Source organism: Palaemon carinicauda, chromosome 1 (genome assembly GCF_036898095.1).
Source record: "Palaemon carinicauda isolate YSFRI2023 chromosome 1, ASM3689809v2, whole genome shotgun sequence".
Classification (NCBI taxonomy): Eukaryota; Metazoa; Arthropoda; class Malacostraca; order Decapoda; family Palaemonidae; genus Palaemon; species Palaemon carinicauda.
The window spans coordinates 136023442-136050256 of NC_090725.1; the positions used below are offsets into that span (position 1 = coordinate 136023442).

The 26815-nt window shown below is 45.6% G+C and overlaps 1 protein-coding gene and 1 non-coding gene across 25 annotated transcripts in view; both read left to right on the forward strand.

The window, feature by feature from the left end:
* Window positions 1–26815, forward strand: part of RhoGAPp190 (Rho GTPase-activating protein 190) — a 709768-nt gene that overhangs the window by 26597 nt on the left and 656356 nt on the right. The window lies entirely within an intron of this gene.
* Window positions 19904–20006, forward strand: LOC137659120 (U6 spliceosomal RNA). The gene has a single exon (XR_011047463.1). It is a non-coding gene; the product is annotated as a U6 spliceosomal RNA (small nuclear RNA).

Here is a 26815-nt window from a genome sequence, read left to right on the forward strand (position 1 = left end):
GTAATCCTAAGAAAAGAAATACAACCTCTGATAATAAAGTACTGCATGACAAGGTAATCATATCGCCTTCTGAGGCTTTGCCACAGCGTATTAAAAATGGGTCATTGCCCATTTCTGTACAGCCTTCGTCCCCCATTACCAGCAATAGTACTAACCTCTCCCAGGCCATGTCCTTGCCTGATTTGATGGAGATGCCACCTGACACCAAGTTACCAGGTGCACCTGTATTGGGGAAGGTGCAAAAACCTGGTAGCTCAAAACCTACTAATCGGAAAAGAGAGAGACCTCCATCTCTCTCGCCCCCCTCCATAAGAAATATCAAAATTACGACGTCAAATAAGTATGATGATTTGTCAGTTGATATTTCTGATCTGGAAGTCAATTTAAATAAATCGGAAATTCAAGTGGAGGTCCACCAACCTCCTCAACAATCAGATCAAAAAGACAAAAAGAAAATCATAAATTCTAAACCCAATCTATCAAGACCCTCTTTAATAAAACCACCAAAAAATAGTGTTAGATCAAACACTGCTAATGGGAAGACTCCATCCAAGGGGTCTACCAAATTATAAACCATAGTTTTTTCCTCCATTTTGCAATGGAATTGTCAGGGTTTAAGGGCCAAATATGAAGAACTTAAGCTCCTTATTCATGAGCATTCCCCCATAATTATTTGTCTACAGGAGAGCAAACTTGATCATAATACCCCTTGCCCTCGCGAATACATTAGTTATAGGACACCATATGATCACCAAGTGGGGAGCCATGGCGGAAGTCTCATATACGTTCGTCGAGATGTTCCCCAAGTTTCTCTGTCTATTCGTACACCTCTGCAGGCAGTGGTTGTACAGATCGACATAGGGCGAAAATATACAATTTGTTCTCTGTACTTGCCTCCAAATGATAACATTTTGTATGACAACTTAGTGGAGGTTATTCAACAACTCCCTCAACCTTTCCTTTTACTTGGAGATTTGAATGGTAGACACCCTTTGTGGGGTGATGTTTTAGCAAACACGAGGGGAAATATCATAACATCAATTGTGGAAAATGAAGATGTGGGACTCCTTAATACAGGAGAGCCCACACACTTTCATGTCCAGACAGGTACCTTGTCATGTATTGACCTATCAATCGTAAGCTCTAATTGCCTTCTCGACTTTGATTGGAGAACATTAGATGATTGGCATACTAGTGATCACGCACCAATCATTATAAACACCAACAATGGTCCACCTTTACAGGGATCGCCACGATGGAATCTTGACAAGGCGGACTGGGATAAATTTCGTGAACTAAGCGAAATTGAGGGGGATGCAGGACAAGTTGAAAATATCGATGATGCCATAGACTTACTGAATGGAACTCTCCATACAGCTGGAGTCAATTCAATTCCCAAAACAACAGGGTTATTCAAACGACGACCCGTCCCGTGGTGGTCTTCAGAACTAACTGCCCTCCACAGAGCCACAAGAAGATCTCTAACACGATTGCGTAGACGCAGAACTGATGAGAATTTAATTATGTACAAGAAATGTAGAGCACAGTTCCGTCGTGCCATGAAAGAAGCAAGGCGCCAGTCATGGATGTCTTTTGTTTCCTCCATTAACAGTAGGACACCACCATCTGCTGTGTGGAGGAAAGTAAAAAAGATAGCTGGCAAATTCACCCCCAACCCACCACCAGTGTTGAAGGTGAATGGCCAGTATGTAACCGAAGCAAATGATGTTAGCAATGCCCTGGCTAATCATTTTTCAAATGTATCCAGCAAGTGTGAAGGAGCCCCTGGTCACCAGTATAGGAGCACTGAAGAAAAGAAAATTTTAAATTTTGCAACAAGAAGGGAAGAGTCGTATAATTCTCCTTTCACTGAAAGAGAATTTGATTCCGCACTTGCTCATTGCAATGATACAGCCCCTGGACCCGATGGAATTCCATATGCAATGATTAAACATGTACATTTTAATACAAAGCTATTTATTTTAAGTATTATTAATAGAATATGGCATGATCATAGTTACCCAAGTGTTTGGGAACTAGCCATTATTTTAGCCTTTTTAAAACCCGGTAAAGACAAGTTTTTAGCAGCAAACTATCGTCCAATTGCATTGACATCTTGTTTATGTAAAATCATGGAGAAGATGGTCAATGCAAGGCTGGTGTGGTACCTTGAAAAGAAAGGTATTTTATCACCGATTCAATGTGGATTCCGAAAAATGCACTCAACGACTGATGTGTTGATACGACTAGAGTCTTCTATTTGTGAAGCCTTTGCTTCCAAACAGCACCATGTTACAGTATTTTTTGACCTTGAAAAGGCATATGATACCACATGGAGATATGGTATTCTTAAAACCATTCATGAATTGGGATTGAGAGGAGAGCTGCCACTATTTATTCAGGCATTTCTTTCACGTAGAGTTTTTCAAGTGAGAGTGGGGGAAACTCTATCAGAGAGTAAGTGCCAGGAAGAAGGAGTTCCTCAGGGTAGTGTGCTGAGTGTAACCCTTTTTGCACTAGCAATTAATGGGATATCCTCAGCCATTCCCCAGGATGTTCTCTCAACATTATTTGTGGATGATCTCTCAATATCATTTGCTGGCACTAAAATGGCAATGGTTGAGAGAAAAATCCAACTCTCTATTGATAAAATTATCCAGTGGGCTGACATGAATGGATTTAAGTTCTCGACAAGTAAAACTACCATTGTCCATTTTTGTCGTATCCGGGGAGTACATCCAGACCCGGATATATACATTAAAAGTCAACGGATACCATGTGCAAGAGAAGCTAAATTTTTAGGTTTGATATTTGATTGTAGGCTTACATGGGTTTCTCACTTAAAAGCATTAAAAGCTAAATGTGTTGAAGCTCTGAATATCTTAAAAGTATTATCCCATACATCATGGGGGGCAGACCGCAGTACTATTTTAAAATTATACAAGGCCTTGATTTTTTCCAAAATTAGTTATGGTTGTGAGGTATATTCTTCAGCCACCTCAAGCCGGTTAAAAATATTAGACTCGATACATCATGCAGGTATTAGATTGTCTACTGGAGCTTTTAAAACCTCGCCTATCCCAAGTCTCCTTGTTGATGCTGGAGAGTTACCTCTAGACCTTTACCGAATGTCTTCCATTCTTCGGTATTGGTTTAGATTGCAAAGACTCCCTAACTCTCTAGCCTTTCAGACTGCAAGCCTTGTAAGACACGCATCATACTTTGAGTTGCACCCAAAATCTCCTCAACCCTATGGCTTTCGGGTGAAACGATTATTAAATAGTCTGGATATAATTAGAAATAAGGTACTTCCATTCAAGGTATCATCAACGCCTCCATGGAAGTTACCAGAGATATCTTTTTGTAAATATTTTATTGGAGATAAGAAGAATATGTCAGACCTCGAAGCCAGGTCTCTTTTTAATGAACATGTTAAAGAACATAGAGGATCAACTTTTATCTATACTGATGGCTCCAAATCTGATGCTGGCGTTGGATTTGGAGTACATAGTAATGGTTTTAATTGTAGAGGTGCACTTCCTCTGACCGCTTCCATATTTACTGCCGAACTGTATGGCATATTAACCGCTATTGAGAAAATAGCATTGGAGAAGGAGGGTAATTTTACAATTTTTAGTGATGCAAGGAGTGTCCTTCAAGCTATGGAAGTTTTTAATTCTAATAACCCTCTAGTTTTAAAGATTTTAGAATGGCTTCTCATTATTGGACGGAGAGGTATAACAGTTCAATTTTGTTGGGTTCCAGCACATGTAGGTGTGTCTGGGAATGAGAAGGCAGATTCACTGGCTAAGGAGGCTGCATCCGAGTTGCTGCCAAGAAGGTATCCCATTGCCTGTAATGATTTCTTACCTGTCATCAAGAACTTGGTTTGCAATAAATGGCAACAGCAATGGGATAGTCAAGATGGCAATAAAATGCGAGAGATAACAAATGACATATCTCCTTGGAGGTATAATATGATGCCCCGAAAATGGGAGACGTCTCTTTGTCGTCTCCGTATTGGTCACACTCGGTTGACACACGAGTTTCTGCTGAAGGGCCAACACCAACCGTATTGTGATGACTGCTTAGTACCTCTAACAGTAAGGCATTTGCTGACCGAATGCCCCAATTATAACAACTTGCGGAATAGATATTTGTTTGAGGCTCGAGGTGAGGGTGGCAGGTTCATCCTTGCCAAGATTCTTGGAAATGATGTGTCCTACCATGCAAGTGGCATTTTTAGATTTATTTCAGAAGCAGGTCTTCTGAAAAATATTTAACTTTTATTACATTCAACTTTTATGATTTTAATTGAATACTCTTTTATTTTTTATTTTATTTTATCTTTTATTTTTGTATACATAAATTAAATGTTACCGGCGTCAATGACCTCAGATGTCAGGATGCCTGAAAACTTTAAATCAATCAATCAATCAATCAATCTCCAACAAGTGCTAAAAGCTCCTCTTCTTGCTAACTTGCGTAAAATAACAGATAACTTTGGAGCTAAGAAATCTGCTGTCTTTATAAAAAACAAAGGAAAAATACCATTAGGGTCTACACCTCCATAAGCATCAAGGTCCATCAATAGATCTTTAATCTCACGAGATCGAAAAGCTAAACTAGTTAGTTTAGCCTCAGGAAAACAGGAATGAGGGAGTTCAAGTTTTTCATTACTCTGTTTACTGTCAAAAACATCAGCCAAAAGGGTTGCCTTTTCCTTTGGACAGTGAGTGACTGAGCCATCTGGTTTAAGTAAAGGAGGAACTGTTGCATCTACACCAAAGAGTGCAGATTTAAGGGTAGACCACCATTTATGTTCCTGAGTTGTACCAGAGAGGGTTTCTTTTATGATTAAATTGTACTCCTTTTCAGTTGAGGCATAAACTCTCTGAGCAAAAGCTCGAAGCTGAGTATAGTTGTTCCAGGTCAAATCTGATCTGTTACCCTTCCAAAGGTGATAGGCCTCCTGCTTCTCCAGATAAGCACGTCTACAATCATCATTGAACCACGGTTTGTCCTTCATTCGGTACCTTAGCACACGAGAAGGGATACGCCTATCAATTATGTTGACTAGATTCTCATTCAAAGGGACAACAGGATCACTATTATATAATTGTGACCAATTCAAGCACAAAAGATCATGCAAAATCCCATTCCAGTCTGCTTGGGATTTCATATAAATTTTACAAGAAGATGATATATCAGGGACAGGCTGCTCAGTCTTCACTAATAATGAAATCAAGGCATGATCAGAAGTCCCGACTGGAGAACCAACCTTACTAGTTATAACGCCAGGGGAGTCAGTGTATACGAGGTCCAAGCAATTACCAGACCTGTGAGTAGCTTCATTTATGATTTGCTCACAGCCTGATTCCGAGGCAAAGTCTAAAGCTCTTAAGCCATGGCGATCGGTAGGAGAGATAGAACTTAACCACTCCCTATGGTGAGCATTAAAATCACCAACAAAGACAAACGAAGCCTTTCTATCATCTTCTTTTATCTTAGCCATAATGGTAAGAAGACAATCGAAGATAGAATCATCCATGTCTGGATTCCGGTAGATTGAACACAAATAAAAGTTGTTATGCCTGCCACAAACTTTTATTACCTGAATCTCATGACATCCACATTGATTGCAGGACTTATGAGAAGCAGGGTACTCGGTCCTAATATACACCACCATTCCCCTGGCCCTAGGAATGGAATCACGTTTCAGCATTATTGGCTTCTTAAAACCAGTTATAAGGAGCTCAGATGAGTGCCTCATATTAGAAACAAAAGTTTCTGAACACAAAAGAATATCATACTGTCTGGACGCAACTGTAAGGTCTCGGATATTTGCATGAAGACCACGAATATTGCAATACAGAAGACGACATTGACGAAATCTAGGACGTACTGGTCCCGGATTTCGCTCAATGTCTCCAGACAGCATAAGAATTAATAGAAATAAAAAAGAGACATCATACTTAAAAACTAGATTAACAAGAATTAAAACAAAAACAATATGTACAGAATAATAATAAAAGTGATTGATGATATCCATAGACTATAGTAAAAAGTCGGAAAAACTGGTCAACATGGAGGAGCCGATACACCATGCAAGGCTAAATACCCTCCAGGATAGCCACTTCAACTGAAGGGAGGACAGTAAGGATGGTTTTGAGAAGAAAAAATCAGAAAAAGGAAAAGACAACCTCTTGATAAACCACCAGGCATCCATGGCCCTTCTATTAAGCCTGCCCAACACACCATTTAAAAAAAAACAAGAGGAAGGAAAAAAAATAAGATAGAATAGTGTGCCCGAGTGTACCCTCAAGCAAGAGAACTCTAACCCAAGACAGTGGAAGACCATGGTACAGAGGCTATGGCACTACCCAAGACTAGAGGACAATGGTTTAATTTTGGAGTGTCCTTCTCCTAGAAGAGCTGCTTACCACAGCTAAAGAGTCTCTTCTACCCTTACCAAGAGGAAAGTACACTGAACAAATTGCAGTGCAGTAATTAACCCCTTGGTGAAGAAGTGTTAAGTATCTCATTGTTGTCAGATGTATGAGGAAAGACGAGAATATGTAAAGAATAGGCCAGACTATTCCGTGTAAGTGTAGGCAAAGAAAAAATAAGCCGTGACTAGAGAGAGGGGTCCAATGCAATACTGTCTGGCCAGTCAAAGGATCCAATACCTCTCTAGTGGTAGTATCTCAACGGGCGGCTGGAAAACAATAGAGAAGTGGTGGCCGAAGCCTCAAATACTAGGGTAGGTGATCCCCATGCTTGTCCATCAGGGGGGGGGGATGCCTACAGAGCTGCTGGTTCAGGTGGATGCAGCCCGGGTCGAAGTCGCAGTGTTTTGTTCAGGGTATCGCGGCCTGTTCATTTTATCTCTCCCTCCACTGACCAAGAATCCAGTGCTTATGAGCTCCTTTGCGATGAGATCAGTAAAGGAGAAGGTCCCTCAAGCCGAATTCCAGACCATGTTGGAGAGTGGCACTCTTCAGTAGGTCCTCGATGGGTCCCCGAGCTTCTTCAGTCTGCTGCTCTTTCTTGTGAAAAAGGCTTCTGGAGGCTGGAGACCAGTCATTAACCTCTCGGCTCTGGATAATTTTGTTGAACAAACTTCTTAATGCATGGAGACGGCAGACACTGTCAGACAAGCGGTAAGACCACAGGGCTTCGTGTGTACACTGGATCTAAAGGACGCGTGCTACCAGATCCAAGTCCATCCGTCTTCAAGGAAGTATCTAAGATTCAATATGGACAAGATATAAGAGTTCAAGGTGCTGTGTTTCGGTCTTTCCACAGCACCTCAGGTCTTCATAAGAGTGTCCGCCCTACTGTCATCTTGGGCCCACAGGCTCGGCATCCGTCTCCTACGTTATTTGGACGACTGGCTGATCCTAGCATACTTGATGGCAACCCTTCTTCAGCACCGAGACAGTCTTTTGAGGCTTTGCCAAGATCTGGGGATCATGGTAAACCTCCAGAAGTCATCCCTTCTTCCCACTCAAAGACATGATTTTAGACACCAAACAGTGCAATGCCTTCCCATCAGATGACGGTAGAAAGGCTGAGAAAGTTCACATGACCTTTTCTCATACAAGAAGAACTCCCAGCCCAGAGGTGACTATTTCTCCTCAGACACTTATCATCCCTGGCTTGTCTAGTTCCCAATGGTTGCCTCAGGATGTGATCCCTCCTGTGGTGACTGAAGTCCAGTTGGAATTGGGCCTTCAATTCCCCAGACACTCTGATCCCCATGTGACCAGAGGAAATGACGGATCCCGGATGGTCGCTGGCAAACGAGAATACATTATACGGAAGGAGGTTGATCTTCTTGTCCTTCCACAAGATTTGATGCGGTTTTCGGACACGTCAAAAGAAGGGTGAGGGCCCACGTGCTGCACCACACGACCTCAGGCCTTTGGTCAGATTCCATAAGGTACCTTCCTATAAATCTCCTAGAGATAAAGGCCGTATTCCTAGCCCTTCAAGAGTTCCATTAGTTCCTGGTGGGGCACTCAGTGGTGGTGATGAGTGACAGTACCACGGTAGTGGCTTGCATCAACAAGCAAGGAGGTAATTTTCGCAGCCCCTATCTCATATAACAGTAGAGATACTGAGATGGGCAGAAGTCCACTCGATCTCACTTTCAGCTCACTTCATTCCCGGCAAGAAGAATGTGCTTGCCGACAATCTGAGCAGACCAATTCAGATTGTGGGTTCCGAGTACAGTAGTCTTTGGATGATCTAGTAGGCAACAAAGTCCTGAATTTGTGGGGTTCTCCGACTGTAGACCTGTTCGGGATGGTCCTGAACTTCAGGCTCCCGCTATACTGCTCCCCAGTCCCACACTCCAAGTCTCTCTGGCAAGTTGCGTTCCAGCAAGGGTGGGACAACACCAACGTTTACGTATTTTCCCTATTCTGTCTGATGAGAAGAGAACTCAACAAGGCCAGAACATTGGTCAATCTTTCAATGACCCATATAGCTCCACTATGGCATTACGCAAAATGGTTTCCAGACCTTCTGCTCCGGACGGACCTTCCAAGAGAACTTCCTCCACGACCCAGTCTACTGAGACGACTCCATGTCAACAAATTCCACAAAGCAGTAGCTTTGCTAGGTCTTCACGCCTGTAGATTATTCAGCATCTCTCAGAGGTCAGTCTACCAGGTGAAGTGAAACATCCTCTGACTATAGAACAATGGTTTAATCTTGGAGTGTCCTAGAAATGCTGCTTACCATAGCTAAAGAGTCTCTTCTATCCTTACCAAGAGGAAAGTAGCCACTGAACAGGTACAGTGCAGTAGTTAACCCCTTGGGTGAAGAAGAATTGTTTGGTAATCTCAGTGTTGTCTGGTGTTTAAGGACAGAGGAGAATCTGTAAAGAATAGGCCAGACTATTTGATATATGTGTAGTCAGAGAGAAAATGAACCATAACCAGAGAGAAGGATCCAATGTATTACTGTCTGGCCAGTAAAAGGACCCCAGAACTCTCTAGCCATAGCATTTCAACAGGTGGCTAGTGCCCTGGCCAACCTACTACAGTACTTACAATTGAAAATTTGTTCCATAACTGGGATATAAACTTACGCTATTTGTTAAGGGTACTACTTTCGACGAAGCTGAAAGAAAAAGCCATTAAAATGTTAGCGAGGGTTAACTACCCATTCTGCTAGTCAGCGGGGGTAGGGGGGTTAGCTTGCTACCGCTCCCGCTCAAACCTGTGATTTAGCCCACTTTGCTTTTGGCTCGGATGGTGCTCGGTCGTTGCCGTTCTTCATCCTCACCAAGTTATTTTGGACTGCCGTTAATGCTTTTTGTTTGTGCTTTCTCATTATTAGTGTGTGGGTGTTGACTTCCGCCAATCATGCATACCTGCCCCGCGGTACCTTCATGTCTGCCGTGGACATCGATCGTCACACCCTTTGTCCCACCTTGCAGAGGTTAACGGTGTGATAGTGAAAAAAGGTGTAGTGAGTGTTGAGAGTGGTCTGCCTCCCAGTGGGAAAGGTTTGGCCGGCGGCGGAAGAAGTCAAAGCGGGATATTTCTTCCTTGAAGATTTCTTCCTCTGTTGTATGTCGACGTAGTGGTGTCTCAGGGGCCTTCTGCTGCTCCGGCCGCCAAGACCCCTGCCCCTTCAGACTCATCAGCTGTTCCTGCCGACTGCGCTTCCCCCATTCATGATCATACTTAGAGGGGGAAGCAAACTCTTTCGTCTGTCTCTCCTGCGAGTGTTTCTCCTCGGAGGAGGAGTTCACTCATAGAGACTCCTCTGCAGAGGACTGCTGCTTCTCAAGGTTAGCTTGCTGATCCACCGGCCCCCAGAGGTCATCATCGATCTTGCAGAGCTCGCCATCCGCTTCGCCTTAGGGGTCACCCTTCGTCATTGGTGAAAAGGCTTTTCTTCGGCTCTTCAGCTTCATCCTCGCAGCCCTCCCCCGCAGAGGAGGATCCTCTTCCATCGTCTTCTGGCCATCGATCTTGCCCGTTCCTGGACCTTCTCCTAACGACGCTGTAGCTTCGGAGGATGTTCGCCCTTCCAAAGTGCACATCCCTGTTCCTGATTTGTGCCGACTTTCTGACCTGCCTTCTCCATTCCTGTCTCGTGATGTTTCCAAACATCACTCACCCTCAAGAACGCGCCTTCCTTCACAGCTTTCCAGACTGTTCTTGCTGTTCGAAGCACCAGCATTTGCCAGCTTGCCTGCTCACTAACGCGACAGCGCTCTCCTACTCGTCAGCGCTCTCCAGCTCGCAAGCATTCTTTTGTGCACCAGCGCTCTCCTTTGCGCCAGCACTCACCTGCGCACCAGCGTTCTCCAGCATTCTCCTGTGCACCAGCGCTCTCCTTTGCGCCAGCACTCGCCTGCGCACCAGCGTTTTCCGGCTCGTCGGCTCTCGTCTGCACTCCTGCGCTCGCCTGCACACCAGCATTCGCCTGCCCACCAGCACTTTCCTGCTCTCCTGCGCACAAGCGCTTTCCAGCTCACAAACACACCAGCACTCCTGCGCACTTGCGCAAGAGTCAAAAAGAGCAAAAGGGCAAACATTTTAACAGGTCCCGTCCAGCTAAGAACTCGACAAATAAGGCAGCAGCAAAGACAGTGGTGTCTAAGAAGCCTTTTCCAACCAAGGACAGGAAAGGCACCAAGTCCTCCAATGGAGGAAAATTTCTAAGAGGGAGCGGACGAGGCCGCAAACTCTAGGATAGGCATTCTCCCCTCTTTTCTACCAGTGGGGGGATGCCTACAAAGTTGCTTGGACAGGTGGAAGCAACTCTGGCCCGAACCCTGGACAGTATCCGTGATTCGTTCCGAATATCGGGTCCCGTTCACAATATCTCTCCCTTGATCAGGAATCCAGTGTCAATAGACTCCTCTGCGATGGGATCAGCAAAGGGGCTAGCCCTCCAGGCAGAAGTCCAGACCATGTTGAAGAAGGGCGCTTTCCAGGCCAGGAAGTCCTCGACGAGTCCCCAGGCTTCTTCATCGACTCTTTCTTGTGAAAAAGGTGTCTGGAGGCTGGAGTCCAGTCATCAACCTATCGGCTCTGGACAAGTTTGTCAAGCAAACTCCATTCAGCATGGAGACAGCAGACACAGTCAGACAAGCGGTAAGGCCACTGGACTTCATGTGCACACTGGACCTAAAGGACGCATACTACCAGATCCCAATCCATCCATCTTCAAGCAAGTATTTAAGATTCAGACAAGACAACAGGAAATACCAGTTCAAGGTGCTGTGCTTCAGTCTTTCCACAGCACCTCAAGTCTTCACCAGAGTGTTCGCCCTAGTGTCATCTTGGGGACACAGAATTGGCATCTGTCTCCTCCATTATCTGGATGACTGGCTAATCGTAGGGGACTCGGTGTTAATCCATCTTCAACTCCGAGACAAACTTCTGAGGTTTTGTCAAGATTTGGGATCATGGTAAACCTTGAAGTCCTCACTGCTTCCTATACAGAGACTGGTATACCTAGGCATGATATTAGACACCAATCTCCATAAAGCCTTCCCATCAGACGACAGGATAATGAGGCTGAGAAAGGTCTCAAGACCCTTTTTTTGACGAGAAGAACTTCCAGGCCAGGGGTGGCTATGTCTTCTCGGGCACCTTTCATCTCTGCCCCGTCTAGTTCCCAATGGTCGCCTTAGGATTTGATCTTTTCAGTGGCAACTCAGGTCCCGATGGAATCAGGCCTTCGACTTTACGGACATCCTGATCCCCGTGGGATCAGCGGAAGAGATGGACCTCGAATGGTGGGTGTCAAACGAGAATCTACGAAAGGAAGTGGATCTTTTCGTCCTCCCCCCAGATTTGATGCTGTTCTCAGATGCTTCAAATAAAGGGTGGGGGTCCCACGAGCTCCACCACCTGATCTCAGGCCTCAGGTCAGAGTCAGAGTTGTACCTCCACATAAATCTCGTAGAGATGAAGGCCGTCTTTCTGGCCCTTCAACAGTTCCACCAGTTCTTGGCGGGTCACTCAGTTGTGGTGATGAGCAACAACACCACAGTAGTGGCTTACATCAACAAACAAGGAGTTACCTTTTCACAATCCCTATCCCATCTACCAGTAGAGATAATGAGATGGGCTAAGATTCACTGGATACCACTATCGGCACACTTCATTCCAGGCAAAAGGAATGTGCATTCTGACAATCTGAGCAGAGCATCTCAGATAGTGAATACCGAGTGGTCTTTGGATCATCTACAGTAGTAGCCAACAAAGTCCTGATTTTTGGCGGTTTTCCGACTGTGGATATCTACGCAACGGCCCTGAACTTCAGGCTCCTATTGTACTGCTCCTCAATCCCAGACCACAAGGCTCTCTGGCAAGATCCATTCCAACAACGTTGGGACAACATTGACATTTACGCCTTTTCCCTGTTCTGTCTGATGAGTCCAGAACATCGGTCAACCTCTCAATGACTCTCATAGCTCCGCTATGTCATCATGCAGAATGGTTTCCGTACCTTCTGCAACTCCTGATGGAGTCTCCAAGAGAACTCCTCCACGCCATGATGTACTCAAACAACCACATACCAACATTTCCACAAAGCCGTAGCTTCGCCACAACTTCATGCCTGGAGACCATCCAGCATCTCCTCACTCGGAGAGGTTTTTCGCAACAAGTTGTGAGCAGGATGTCTGGATACCCGCAGAAATCAGCAGCAGCAGTCTACCAGGAAAAGTGGAAAGTCTTCTGTGGTTGGTGTCTTGGAGGGGTATCTCTCCTCTCAATGCCACTATTCCAGTAATAGGGGAGTTCCTCGTGTATTTGCGTGAAGAAATGCGCCTTTCAGTTTCAGGGGTTAAAGGCTTTCGCTCAGCCTTAAGCCTCACCCTTAGACTCAACGGAAAGGTCATTTCTTCATCGCTAGAACTTTCCTTACTCATACGGAGTTAAGAACTTACCTGTCCTCAGTCTGAAGTGAGACCTCCCTCATGGAACGTGGATCGAGTTCTTGGGTCTCTAAAGAGACCTCTATGAACCATTACGCCAGGCAGCAGATCACCACCTCACTGGGAAGACGGTGTTCGTGCTAGCTTTGGCTTCAGCCCAGCTAGTCGGTGAAATTCATGGTCTCTCATACGATATTGCCCTTTCAAGGGGATGGGAGAGGTGTTGTTCAACTTTGTCCCTGAGTTTGAAGCCAAGACTCAGAATCTGGGAGTGGCGGATCTCCGATTTGACTCCCTCCGGATTTCGAGTCTCCGCTCTATAACTGATGACCCTGATCATCTCTTACTCGGCCCAGTGTGGAGTTTTAGGCTGTATCTCAAGAGAGCTGCCACAGCCTGGCCCCGTATGCCTGCACTTTTCATCAACACAGGGAGAAACAAGAGGAGGGTCACTAGAAACACCATCTCTTCCTGGATTTGCAAGATCATAGACCATGCCCTGAATCCAGCGCTCCTCCTTCATGTTGCCCCAAAGCTCACAATGTCAGGGGCATACCTTCGTCCCTGGTATTCAAGAGAAACTTTTCAGTGATGTAGGTTCTACAGACTGGGGTGTGGAAATGTCAGAATACGTTCTCAGCCCACTACCTGCAAGACGTGACCCACTGGAGGCTTGATACGTTCTCTTTCGACCCTGTGGTGGCTGCATAACAGCTGGTATAATACCTCAAGCTCCTTATTGGGACAAGTAGCAGAAGGCCGAGGGCACTGTTACCTTGTTTTAGTCTGTGTGAATGAAAAGGTTTGACAGGCTCTTATTCTTTTCTTCATTCTCCCCTCTCTTGGGGAAAGCAGCATCCTGGGTTCTCTGTGCAAGATAACCTCAAACTGCTGCAGGTAAACCTTGCTCCCTTGTGTACATACTGTAGTATTAAGTTAATACTGTTGCGTCCCCATACCCTAGCGAGGTGGTATTGGGAAAGTCGTGGTTACAACAGTGTTGCCTACAAAGACTCGGAATAACTTTTACCTGTTACCTGGACAGTCACACTTCTAAATATCTCAACACACAGCTTGCATAGGCTGCGAACTTCTAAATATCTCAACACACAGCTTGCGTAGGCTGCGGACCTTTCGTAGCAAAGTTTACCAAGGTGCAGGGACTCCTTATTTTTGGTACAAACATATTCAAAATAAGGAGCACCTGAGTAAAGCCTAAAAGCCAGATTGACAGGGACGTCCACACTCCTAATGGGTGAGTCACCCCTAATAAATAGCGTAGATGTGTATTTCAGTTACCGAACAAATGACAACTTTGTAGATAATTTGTATTTTTCCTAACGATACAAACCTTTAGCTAGTTATACAAACTTACCCGATGACCCTATCCCCCTTGAAGTCCTACTTCCAAGCAAAGTGAGCTAAATCACAGGTGTGTAAGTGGGAGCAGTAGCAAGCTACCCCCCTACCCCCGCTAACTTGGGAATAGGTAGTTAACCCTCACTAAAATTTTAATCGCTCGTCCTTTCAGCTTCGCTGAAAATAATACCCATAATAAATAGCCAAGGGTTTGTATCGTTAGGAAAAATACACATTATCTACAAATTTGTCATATTGAAAGCTTTCACTTCAAATGATTGAAAGGGTTCTGCTCCTGTAAATAAAATATATTCTAAGTGTTTACTAGGTGTGCAGAAACGTGTGAATTGTAATCGTGTACCTTTTTTTGCAAATGATTCCTTCTACCTTTCTGCTCACAAGGAATGGCTATATGTCAGATTTCTCAGTGCCTGTAAATAAATATGTTAATCCAAGACAGTATATCCATCCAAACCATGACCAGCAAATTGGTGACCCTAGAGTGACCACTGATACCCAACACTGCCAACACTCCCGATGAAATCACTGCCATTGCCTTCTTTCACAACACAACTCAGAGGCCTAGTTCGTGAGGGTGGAACCTTTCTTCAATTCAATGAAAATCATGTTATTGTCATGAAAAGCTGCCACTCTACTCAAATTCCTATCAGATTCTGTCTACAAACAAAGCAGAATGGTTAGCCAAGCCAGACACCACCATCATATAAAACTCTGAAGGCCCAACTAAGGTCATCCTTTAGTATATCCTCAGCCCTCAAAGCCAGGGAGATTTTGAACAACGTAGGAATAGCAGTGGGATATCAACGGCCCTCACACATCTACAAGCAAATCCGACGACTCTTAACAATACACAACAATACTGTAAAGCCCAACAAGAGATGACGCTGGACTTATGGTGCTAAGTCCCTCTGACGAAATCACCACATAAAACTTGCAGCAATTCCTAACTTCACAATTTCCTATAAATGATAGTTGAGGTTTGCCTGTCCGAAACATCGGCAGAAACCATTCAACTACCCATAGCAGTGGCTGCCATCAACGTTAACCTTCAAGTGTCGAAGAGACAGAGGCGAGTCACATTTCCCCACTCCTCCCGTACACCCTTCAAAGATCAATAGTTTATCAAGCAGCCGTGTTATCTTGATACAGCCTGTCAGACTAAAGGGTCTGTTTCTTCCATTGAAGATTCTGGAGTGAGGCCTGAGGCCTGAAAAAGCAAGCAATGGTACATGCTGTCAGAAAACATGGAGTAGGTGCAGCCCAATCAACTAACTATCAGCTGTAGCCAGACTGGTTGCCTTATACAGGGAAACGAGTTTGTCTTTTGCTGTTCTGTTTCAGTAAATGAAAAAAGAGCTCTACTGTACAAGTTTCTACATCACTGATGAGATATCAGTCACGGAATTCTTCGGTGTTATGGGAGCACCCAAATCTCTTGTCCCTGTCATCTAGAGTGAATAATTTAATTCAGACGCCAAACCCTTCATGTGTCTACTGCAAACGACACCTTGCTAAAGATATATGGAACCAGGAACATGGTAGTAGCATTCACATGTAAACCATACAGGTGGAGATTCATCACAGGAGACGTCACTTCGCACTACACAGAGCAGATTTCCTGAAGGCATAAGACTTGCTTGTAGACTTATCCAGACAGCTCATTCAGAGAGGTGCCTCTATGCCCCCCATCACTCCAAGAGCAGTGACAAGTTCCACACAGGGAATAGGAATGTCTCGCCGCCTCCAGAAATTTTTCTGTGTATCTAAGGAAGACCTCATGTGCCCAAGAAAACATCATATCTTCACAGAGGGACAGATAGCTCCAGACTAACTAGCCTATGCAAAGCAATTATTTCGGGACATGGAACAGGCAGGAATCTGCCAGAAAGCCTCCAGCCTGTGGGAATCTCTCCTCCATATAGTGTCTAAAGGAGAAGGCACATGGCTGCCCTGTGGGGACTAACGTCAACTTAACATTCAAACAGCAGACATAACTAACCAACTCAAAGGGGTAAGAATATTCTAAAAAAATTATATTGAAGGGGTATTATTAAGTCCAGGTAGCAAAAGAGGACATAGAAAAGACAGCAATCATCACTCCCTTTGGGACATGTACTTTTAATTATGTACAGCGGTTTCTGTCTTCAAAACGCAGGTGCCACCTTTCAATACCTTATGGACGACATCCTTGGAGAAATCCCCCTCTGCGTTGTTTACATCAACTGCATCCTGATTTTCAGCTTTAAACTATAAACAACACATCATGGACATCACAAGTCCTTGAGAAGCTCAGAGAAGATAGGTTAATTGTCCAACAAGATACAGTAAATGTGAATGGGTTAAAGATATGGTAGAATTTCTCAGTCATCAAATAAGTCCCAATGTTAAACTCTTCCCGATGAATATCCAAGACATTGCTAGTTTCACAAGGCCAAGAAACATTAAAACATTGCAAGAGTTTGCTTGCATGACCAATTACTATTACTTTTTTATACCCAACCTGGCTAGAATCATGTCTCCCGTATGCAAAGGATTAAAAGGAAGACCCAAAACATTATGGTGGTCAGGTAAGCAAAAAAATGGAATTTCATGAAGCTAGAAAAGCCCTTAGTGCTTTTGCAACAGTAGTATTTACTCTTTCCAATAGGTATGCAAGTACTATAGCACAGCAGTGCGTGGCATTACTGTACTGTAGCAGATTGCACATAAAGACCGCTGACCACTATTATTGTTCGTAAGAAGTTAACTCCAGCTAAACAAATACTTCATCTTCGACAGAAAAATACTGGCAGTCCATATCATTCGGCATTTCGTATACATACTCGAGTGATGGCAATTCTGAGTGCAAATGGACCATCAGCCCTTGATTCACAAAGAAAAATTGCTGGTTGACAATTTGGGACTCCTACCCCCTCCCCTCAGATGTATATAGATACCTTTTCACAGTTATTGACTGGATTATCAGATGGCCCGGGGCAACACCTGTAAGGCAGCAGAAGGCGGAAAGCTGGGCAAGAGGTTTAATCAACTGGGTCAGAAAACTCTGTTCCCAATACATAACCAGTGATAATGGGGCTAATTTCACATCAGCCCTATGGAATTCCTTCAGCAGCAGCGGTGGAACAAAATTAAACCATACGAATACATACAACCCAGATGCCAACAGCATGGTGGAGCGTTTCCTTCACTTCCTTAGGCAGTGTTCACCACCAAAATTCAGGATGGAAGGTGGAAAAAGGATTTACTGTACTATGGATCCTATTAGGACTAAGTACAGCCCCTCATGCAGCCCTCAATGCTTTGCCAGCCTAGGCGCTTTACAGACAAACTTTAGCAGTGCTTGCATATGTATTTTAAGATCCAAGTAAACCAACCAATCTCATCCCAGTTTCTAGAAACCAATACAGTAGAATAAATACTTTCGGCAAGAAAAAATACACCTCGGCAAAGAAATCATACATTCCCACAAAACTATAACGTACTAAATACTGTATGTATTTGTCTGAATAGGTTCACACCAACCCACCCTCTGTCACCCGCATCCTCTGTACCTCGTTCCATACTACAGTACATCAAAATCAATATCAGTGGAAGGCAGAACTACTTTGGTTTCAACAGACAGGCTTACCAGCATTCATCCCAGAGGACGCTTCATTCACTTCTTATAGGTGGGGGTTAGTGTTGTAACAACCATTTCTCAGCGTCTCATAGCATTAGTCAGGTCTCAAAAACTCAACCTCCTGTGGGTGACATGAAAACGAACTTACAACGAACTTTACTCCCGGAAAAACAGTGCTTTTATCTTTAAAACATAAAGTAGTTTGTTTTAGTACAAATACAACCCTTCTTCCTTTACATAGGAGAGATAACAGCAAAGCTGGAGAATACGGCAGTTAAAACTTTTATAATGAGGTGTAAACAGGTGGCCGGTAATTGCCTGACTGGTTATGGTAAAGCCCCGCCCCTCTGCAGCCATCAGAGGTCACAGATATTCTTCCATTGGTTGGAGATTTTGTTAGATTTTTGCTTTCCAGCCTATTTTCTTCTATACTCATGGACACTAGTTCCCAACACGATCATAAGCCTTGAGATTGGTGAAGCACCATCTCTCATGCTTGCAATCGGTCACACGTCCTCTCATTTGATTGCGATCAATCACACATGCTCTCACCTGCATGTTAGATCGCTCTCCCATGGAAGTACCACTACCAGAGTTGTGGTGGCCTGGTGGTAGCGTCCTTGCCTGGTGATGGCCAGACTGGGGTTTGAGTCCCGCTCAAACTTGTTAGTTCATTTGGTCACAGCAAATGAACTACCGGTATCTGCCGAGTCATCAGCAGCCATTACCTGGCCCTCCTTGGTCCTAGCTTGGGAAGAGAGGGGCTTGGGCATTGATCAGGTGTAATTTGGTCAGTCTCTAGGGCATTGTCCTGCTTTATAGGGCAATGTCATTGTCCCTTGTCTCTGCCATTCATGAGCAGCCTTTAAACCTTTAAACTAGCCCTTTCATTTGTCCCCACACAAATGTAACCTGAGAGAACAGGTTAGATAGTGAAGAGAATGCAAATGACCTATAATTACAGTACTCTTACACAAATATAAAAATGAGTAGAGATAGGAGGAATAAAAGTGACTTTATAATGGATCAGTTTGGTAATTTTGGACCTAGCAGGTAGTGTGCCGAAATAGTGGTTGCACTTGGGCACCAGCCACCCATTGAGATACTACCGCAAGAGAGTTATTGGGTCCTTTGACTGGCCAGATAGTACTACTTTGGATCCCTTACTCTGGTTATGGCTCATTTTATCTTTGCCTACACATACACAGAATAGTCTGGCCTATTCATAACAGAGGTTGACTACTGCACTGTAATTGTTCAGTAGCTGCTTTCCTCATGGTAAGGGTAGAAGAGAGACTCTAGCTATGATGAGCAGCTCTTCTAGGAGAAGGACACTCCAAAATCAAACCATTGTTCTCTGGTCTTTGGTAGTGCCATAACCTCTGTACCCTGGTCTTCCACTGTCTTGGGTTAGAGATCTCTTGCTTGAGGGCATAGTTGGGCGCACTATTCTTTCGTGTTTTTCTTCCTCTTGTTATTTTCAAGTTTTCATAGTTTATATATGTTATTTTCAAGTTTTCCTAGTTTATATATGAAAGATTTATTTTAATGTTGTTATTGTTCTTAAACTTCTTGTAGTTTTTCCTTATTTCCTTTCCTCACTGGGCTATATATCCTGTTGGAGCCCTTGGGCTTATAGCATCCTGCTTTTTCCGTTAGGGTTGTAGCTTAGCAAGTAATAATAATAGTAATAATAATATTATTTAGAGCAATCGCATGTTGGTGGCCTCCTAGCTATTGGCACATCGTCTTCCGCTTTGGTCGACTTGCAAGCCCTGACCCTGGTTGTGCTCACCCCTTCACTCCTGAATATGCTTGGGACAGATGGTAAAAGATAAGCACAAATGCCCTAATCATGCGTTCCTTCAGCACAATCCAAGGACTGTTGTTGACCCTGGGTCAAAGGACGATTGAGTAACAATAACCATTTCAAAGCAGACAGGGACAAAGGCTCAACCCGCACAGACCAGGAAAGAGGTGTTAGGTACGTGCTTCAATAGTACATATGAGAAAATTGTAATGGTACAGACAAGCTTAGCATGACCCCAAAGTAAGGGTGGCATGGAAAATACTGAAGCATTCCACAATTTTATCCTCTTCCAATAGTGGTGGGAGTCCTCCTATGATGATACCTGTGGAAGGATCCCAGCAACCCTGATGGAAGAGGGAATGGTTTCATGTGATGGCATAGTGGACTGTAGACATACGTCAGTCAGGGTTCTGTCTACCATTTGCTAACTTCTCTCCTACAGTGACGTCATTTGTCTCACCGCTATGGATTGGCAAAGGACTTGGCCCTCCAGGCAGAGGTTCAGCTCATGCTGCAGAAGAGTGCTTTCTTGAGCGCATGTACCTTACCATACGCATAAGCATACTCGCGTGATTTCACCAAGAGATTTAACGACAGCTCCCCAAGCTTCTTCAGTAGCCTTTTTCTTGTAAAGAAGGTGTCTGGGGATGGGAGACCAGTTATAGACCTTCCAGACCTGAATGAATTTGTTTGAGAAACTTCATCCAAGATGGAGTAACAGACCCAATCAGGTAGATGATCAGACCATGGGACATGATGTCGATCCATCTGAAGGATGCATACTTCCAGATCCCAATCCATCCTGGGTCCAGGAAGTATTCTAGTTTTGTCAGGCTGAGCAGAGTGTACCAAGTTGAAAGTTGAATTTCTTTGCAATTGTATCTCGACAGCCCCGCAAGTCTTCGCCAGAGTTAATCTGGTATCAGCATGGGAACACACCAACACCATTCGTGTGGACGACCTCCATTGCCACAAATTCCTCTCATTCAATCATGATCTTGGGATTGTGATGAATCGGGAAAAGTCTGCCTAGTGCCAAAATAAGGACTAATTTAATTAGAAATATTATTACTACTACTACTACTACTACTAGCTAAGCTACAACCCAAGTTGGAAAAGCAAGATGCTTAAAGCCCAGTGGCTCCAACAGGGAAAAATATCCCAGTGAGGAATGGAAAAAAGGAAACAAACTATATTGGAATTAAAGAACTGTTAAAATAGAATATTTTAAGACAGTAACAACATTAAATCAGATCTTTCATATATAAACTATAAAGAGAGACTTAGGTCATTCTGTTCAACATAAAGAATTTTGCTGCAATTTGGAATTGTTCCGTAACTGAAATACAAACCACGCTATTTAATATGGGTTATTACTTTCGGTGTAGCTGAAATGACGAGCCATTAGAATTTTAACGAGGGTTTACTACCCCACCGCTAGTTAGCGGGGGTTAGGGAGGGTAGCCTGCTCCCCCCCCCACACACACACACCTGTGCTGAGTTCACTTTGGTCTCGGCTCAGGTGGTAGTCGGACGTGTCCGCTCTCACCCTCGCCTCTTTGACAGCCATATTAATGCTTTTGTCTTTTTTACTTACTTTTTCTTATACTTGTAATATATATATAAACATTCTCTATGTTTATGTATATATTTGTGTATAGAAATGTAGTAAGTTTTCTTTTCAGTGTTTGTGCTCTGTGTGTGATGCACGACAACGACACTTTCGTAGTGCAAGGCCACCACAATTCCACTTCGTGGGGAACGACCTCTCCCTTTGGTCCATCGGTCTTCCCGTCGGCTTATTTCCGTTAACTCGGCCGCCGCAGGGGAACCGTCATCGCCATGACTCTTCATTCATCTATTATCTTCGCTTTGCCTCTTTTCCTACGGGAAACTTGGATTCTCAGCGAAGGAAATGTGGCCTTTTTTTAGATTGACTACGGTCTCTCTACTCGAGGTCGTTCACCCTTTACTACAACTACGTACTATTACGATAGCTCCTTTCCCGTTGCGGGTTAGGTTGCTATTTCCGTTGTTTGTCTCAATTATTTTTAGTGAAATCTAATTGTGTTTTAACTTTTCAGCTTCTCCATGGGGAACACTTCCCTTCGGGGTGTCAGTGGTTCTCACTTTTAGTGTATATTCTTAGATGATTTAGATAATTATAATTCTGTTATAATTCTGTTTTTATTACAGCTTCTCCGCCCCCCTTCTCCCGTGGATGTCATCTGGGGAAGGAGGGCGCATACTTAATTCTTATTTTATATTTTTCCCTCGGGGTTTCTCTTCGGAGTTCCTCCCTGGGGAATTTCTGTTAAAATGATTATTTAATTTTATTTTCCCAGTTAACTATGCAGTTGTTCTTCGTTCGACTAAAGAGTGCCAATGGAGCAGAGTCTGCTGTCTCTGCCGAACTGTCCTGTTCATGACTGGGGAATCTGCTGTCGCTGCCGTCCCTCAGGGATGTCGTCATGGGCGTTATCCCTTATCTTAGAAGTACTCCCGTGCCAATGTGCCAGCACTTCAGATCATCTTAAAATGCTAAAGGAGGTTCACCTCCAGGGGTTGGCCAACTTCCCTTCCAAGGGAGGTTTCCTCCCCAGGTGTGAGATTTTCTAGAACTTCTCATACCTTAATAAATTCATCGCCTTCGACTACTGTTGCTGCCCCTTGGCCAGACTTTTCTCCCCCCTTGCTGAGTTTCTCTTCCTTCAGGGGTGGAGCACAGTCTTGGCAAGTCTCTTCTACGAAGTGTTCACCTCTCTCGTTCGCGAGAGAGGCCATTCATAGACTCCTCTTCGAAGGATCGTTCCTGATAAGGTCAGCTTGCTGATCCAACGGCCCTAAGGGGCGTCACCATGAGTGTCTTCAGGTCTCTTCTAGGAAGTGTCACCTCTCTCGTTCGCGAGAGAGGCCACTCATATACTCCTCTGTGGAGGATCGTTCATGATAGGTCAGCTTGCTGATCCAACGGTCCTACGGGGTGTCACCACGAGTGTCTTCAGGTCTCTTCTACGAAGTGTCACCTCTCTCGTTCGCGAGAGAGAGGTGATACTTCCTAGAAGAGACCTGAAGACACTCGTGGTGACGCCCCTTAGAGATTCCTCTTCGGAGGATCGTTCCTGATAAATCAGCTTGTGATCCAACGGCCCCGAGGTGATTCACCACGTGTGTCTTCAAGTCTCTTCTTCGAAGGGCACCTCTCTCGTTCGCGGGAGAGGTCCCTCATAGAGACTCCGCCTCGGAGGATCAAGCAAAACTTCCAGTGACCTCTACTTTGTGCTGCAACGTGGTCCTTTGGACTTCGGTCCTGGACTCTAGCATGGACCTTTACGGTCTCATCGGTGGATACTGGCCGTTCCAAAGGGCACATCCCGGTTCCTGATCGTCCTGACACCTGACATACCGATCAATAACACAACCTTGCGCTGCAACTTCGGTCCTGGACTCTAAAGCAGACCTGCTTACGGTCCTCATCGGGGGATGCCCGCCCTTTTTTAAGGACATATCCCAGTTCCTGATCGTCCTGCCAGCTGACCCTTCAACCTAGCGTGTCACGCGCGCACTCGCCGAAGCGCGTAGAACGCGTGTGCGCTCGCGCCGATCTTCTAAAGCAGACCTGCTTACGGTCCTCATCGGGGGATGCCCGTCCTTTTTTAAGGACACATCCCAGTTCCTGATCGTCCTGCCAGCTGACCCTTCAACCTAGCGCGTCACGCGCGCACTCGCCGAAGCGCGTAGAACGCGTGTGCGCTCGCGCCGATCTTCTTACGCGCGCAAGCGCTGACGATCTTGTCTGCGCTCGGGTACCGATGGTTTCCCGCGTGCGCGCGCACCGATGGTCTTCCGAGCGCGCGCGCCAACAAACTCGTACGCGCATGTGCGCGCTTGCCAACATTCTGGCCCGCACGGGCTCTTCATTCTGATCCTGCACGTCAATCTGATTCCTGCACACACTATGAAGTCTCGCGCCCGCGCTCCAGCAGTCTCCCGCGCGCGAGCCCCGGGTATTCCCCATCGCGCGAGCGCCAGTGGGCTCCCCAGCACAATTGCCAACACCCTTCCACGCGCGAGGCTGCCGGATAACGCGCGGTAAGGGCGCCATCACCGCATCCCCCCCCCCTGCAAGCACTGAACAGCGCGCTTGCCGGTAGGGGGGAAGGTTCCAGAAAAGTCCAGGGACATTTCTTCCTTATCTTCCTTCTTCTTACAGGCGACTGCTCCAGAGGGAGTGTCTGACAGTGCAGCCGTCAGCCGGCAGCCCTGGTTTGGGGCTCTAATCAGAGCGGTAGCACAGGCTTTCAAGCCGGTTCTCTCTGAGTTGGGTCACAAATCCTTGGCTGCATCTACTCCCCTGAAAAGGGAAAGAGGAGTTTCGTAAGTCTTCGAGGCAGGCACCCTCCCCCCTCAGACTTTTCTCCCTCCCCTTCGGACGAAGATTTCCCGTCCTCAGTAGAGTCACATGAGGTGAGAAGTTCCCCCATCACACCATTGAGGGAACCCCACCTCGCGCGGTAAAGTCTTCTCGAATAAGGGTGAAGAGCCTGCCTCCGTCTTTGTTGGAATCCTGCATCCCTCCCAGGAGGAAGTCAAAGGACTCCAAGACAATACCGGGAGGCCCCCAGCACCGGAATCTACAGGCTGAGACATTCTTCCGTTATGGAAACGAACCGGTTTGAGCCTAAGGATGTGGCGCAGGCTGCTGAGAGGTGAAGGAAGTCGCTAAGACTCCCTCCTACATAGGGCTTTGACATTCAAGCCCTATAAACCTCCAGCACCCCAGCAGCCACGTCCCACCAAGAAACGGCAGGGAAGGGAAGAATCCTAGAGGGAGCAGCCGAGGCCGCAAACGCTAGGATTGGCAGTCGCCTTGCATGTCCGCAGTGGGAGGATGCCTATAAGGTTGCACAGACAGGTGGCAGCAACTCTGGGCTCATTCCTGGACGATTTCCGTAATCAGTCAGGGATATCGCGTCCCATTCACAACATCTCTACCTCCCCTGAGGACGAATCCGGTGTCATTTAGCTCCCTTGCCATGGGATCAGCAAGGGGGCGGGCCTTTAGGGCAGAGGTCCAGATTAAAGCAAACTCCGTTCAGCATGGAGACCGCAAACACAGTCAGTCTTGCAGTGAAGCCGCAAGACTTCATGTGTATACTGGATCTGAAGGACAGGTACTTCCAGATCCCAGTCAATCCGTCTTCAAGAAAGTACTTAGGATTCAGCCTAGACCACAAGGGGTACCAGTTCAAGGTGCTGTGTTTCGGTCTCTCCACAGCACCAAAAGGTTTTACCAGAAGTGTTCACCCTAATGTCATCGTGGGCACACAGGATCGGCATCCGTATCCTCCGTTAACTGGATGACTGGCTAATCCTAGCAGACTCGGAGTCATCCCTTCTTTGACTCCGAGACAAACTTCTAGGACTTTGCCAAGATCTGGAGATAATGGTAAATCTCGAGAAGTCCTCTCTGCTTCCCACTCAAAGACTGGTTTACCTAGGCATTATTATAGACACCAATCTCCACAAAGCCTTCCCATCAGACAACAGGATAGCAAGGCTAAGAAGGGTCGCAAGCCCTTTCCTCAGTCGAGAAGAGCTTCCAACCCAATCGTGGTTACATCTCCTTGGTCACCTTTCATCCTTGGCTCGTCTAGTTCCCAACGATCGCCTCTGGATGAGATCTCTCCAGTGGCGGCTCAAGTCCTGGTGGAATCAAGATTGCGATTCCCCGGACGTCATGATCCTTAAGGGGCCTGCGGAACGGACGGACCTCCAGTGGTGGGTGACAGACGAGAACCTACGAAGAGGAGTGGATCTTCTCGTCCTTCCCCTGGATTTAAGGCTGTTTTCGGACGCCTCAAAGAAAGGGGGGGGGGGGCACGTTCTATACCACAGGACCTCAGGCCTGTGGTCAGAATCAGAAAAGTGCCTCCATATAAATCATCTAGAGATGAAGGCCGGTTTGTTGGCCCTTCAGCAGTTCCAACAATACCTGGCAGGTCACTCTGTGGTGGTAATAAGCGACAACACCACAGTAGTGGCTTACTTCAACAAGCAAGGAGGTACCTTTTCGAAGCAGCTATCCCATCTTGCACTAGAGATACTGAGATGGACTGGAGTCCGCTCGATTCTACTATTGGCGCGTTTCATTCCAGACAGGAGGAATGTGCTCGCCGACAATCTGAGCACAGCATCTCAGATAGTGAGTATCGAGTGGTTTTTGTGTCATCTAGTAGCCAACAAAGTCCCGACTTGTGGGGTTCCCTGACTGTGGATCTGTTCGCGACAGCGCTGATCTTCAAGATTCCACCGTACTTCCCCCCAGTCCCGGATCCCAAGGCACTCTGGCAAGATGCCTCCCAACAACGGAGGGACAACATCTACATATATGCCTTTCCCCCATTCTGTCTGATGAGGAGGGTACTCAACAAGACCAGAGTATCGGTCAATTTTTCAATGACCCTCATAGCTCCGCTATGGCATCACGCGGAATGGTTTCCGGACCTTCTGCAATTCCTAACGGAACTTCCAAGAGAATTCCTTCCACGACACGATCTACTCAGACAACCACATGCCAGCATCTTCCACAAAACTGTAGCTTCGCTACGACTTCGTGCCTGGTGACTATCCAGCATCTCCTCGCTGAGAGAGGATTTTTAGCAACAAGTTGCGATTAGGATGTCTAGACATCTGCGAAAATCATCCACATCTGTCTACCAGGCAAAGTGGAAAGTCTTCGGTGGTTGGTATCTTGGAAGGGGTATCTCTCCACTAGATGCCACTATTCCAGCAATAGCGGAGTTCCTCGTGTATTTGCGGGAAGAAAAGGCGCCTTTCTGTCTCGGCGGTGAAAGTCTATCGCTCGGCCTTAAGTCTAGCCTTAGGCTCAAGGAATGACCTTTTCTTCCTCGCTGGAACTTTCCCTACTCATAAGAGCTTATGAACTTACCTGCCCTCAGTCGGATGTGAGACCTCCTCCATGGAACGTGGTTCGGGTTCTCAGGTCTCTTCAGAGACCTCACTATGAACCATTACGTCAAGCTTCAGTTCGCCACCTAACTTGGGAGACGGTGTTCTTACTAGCTTT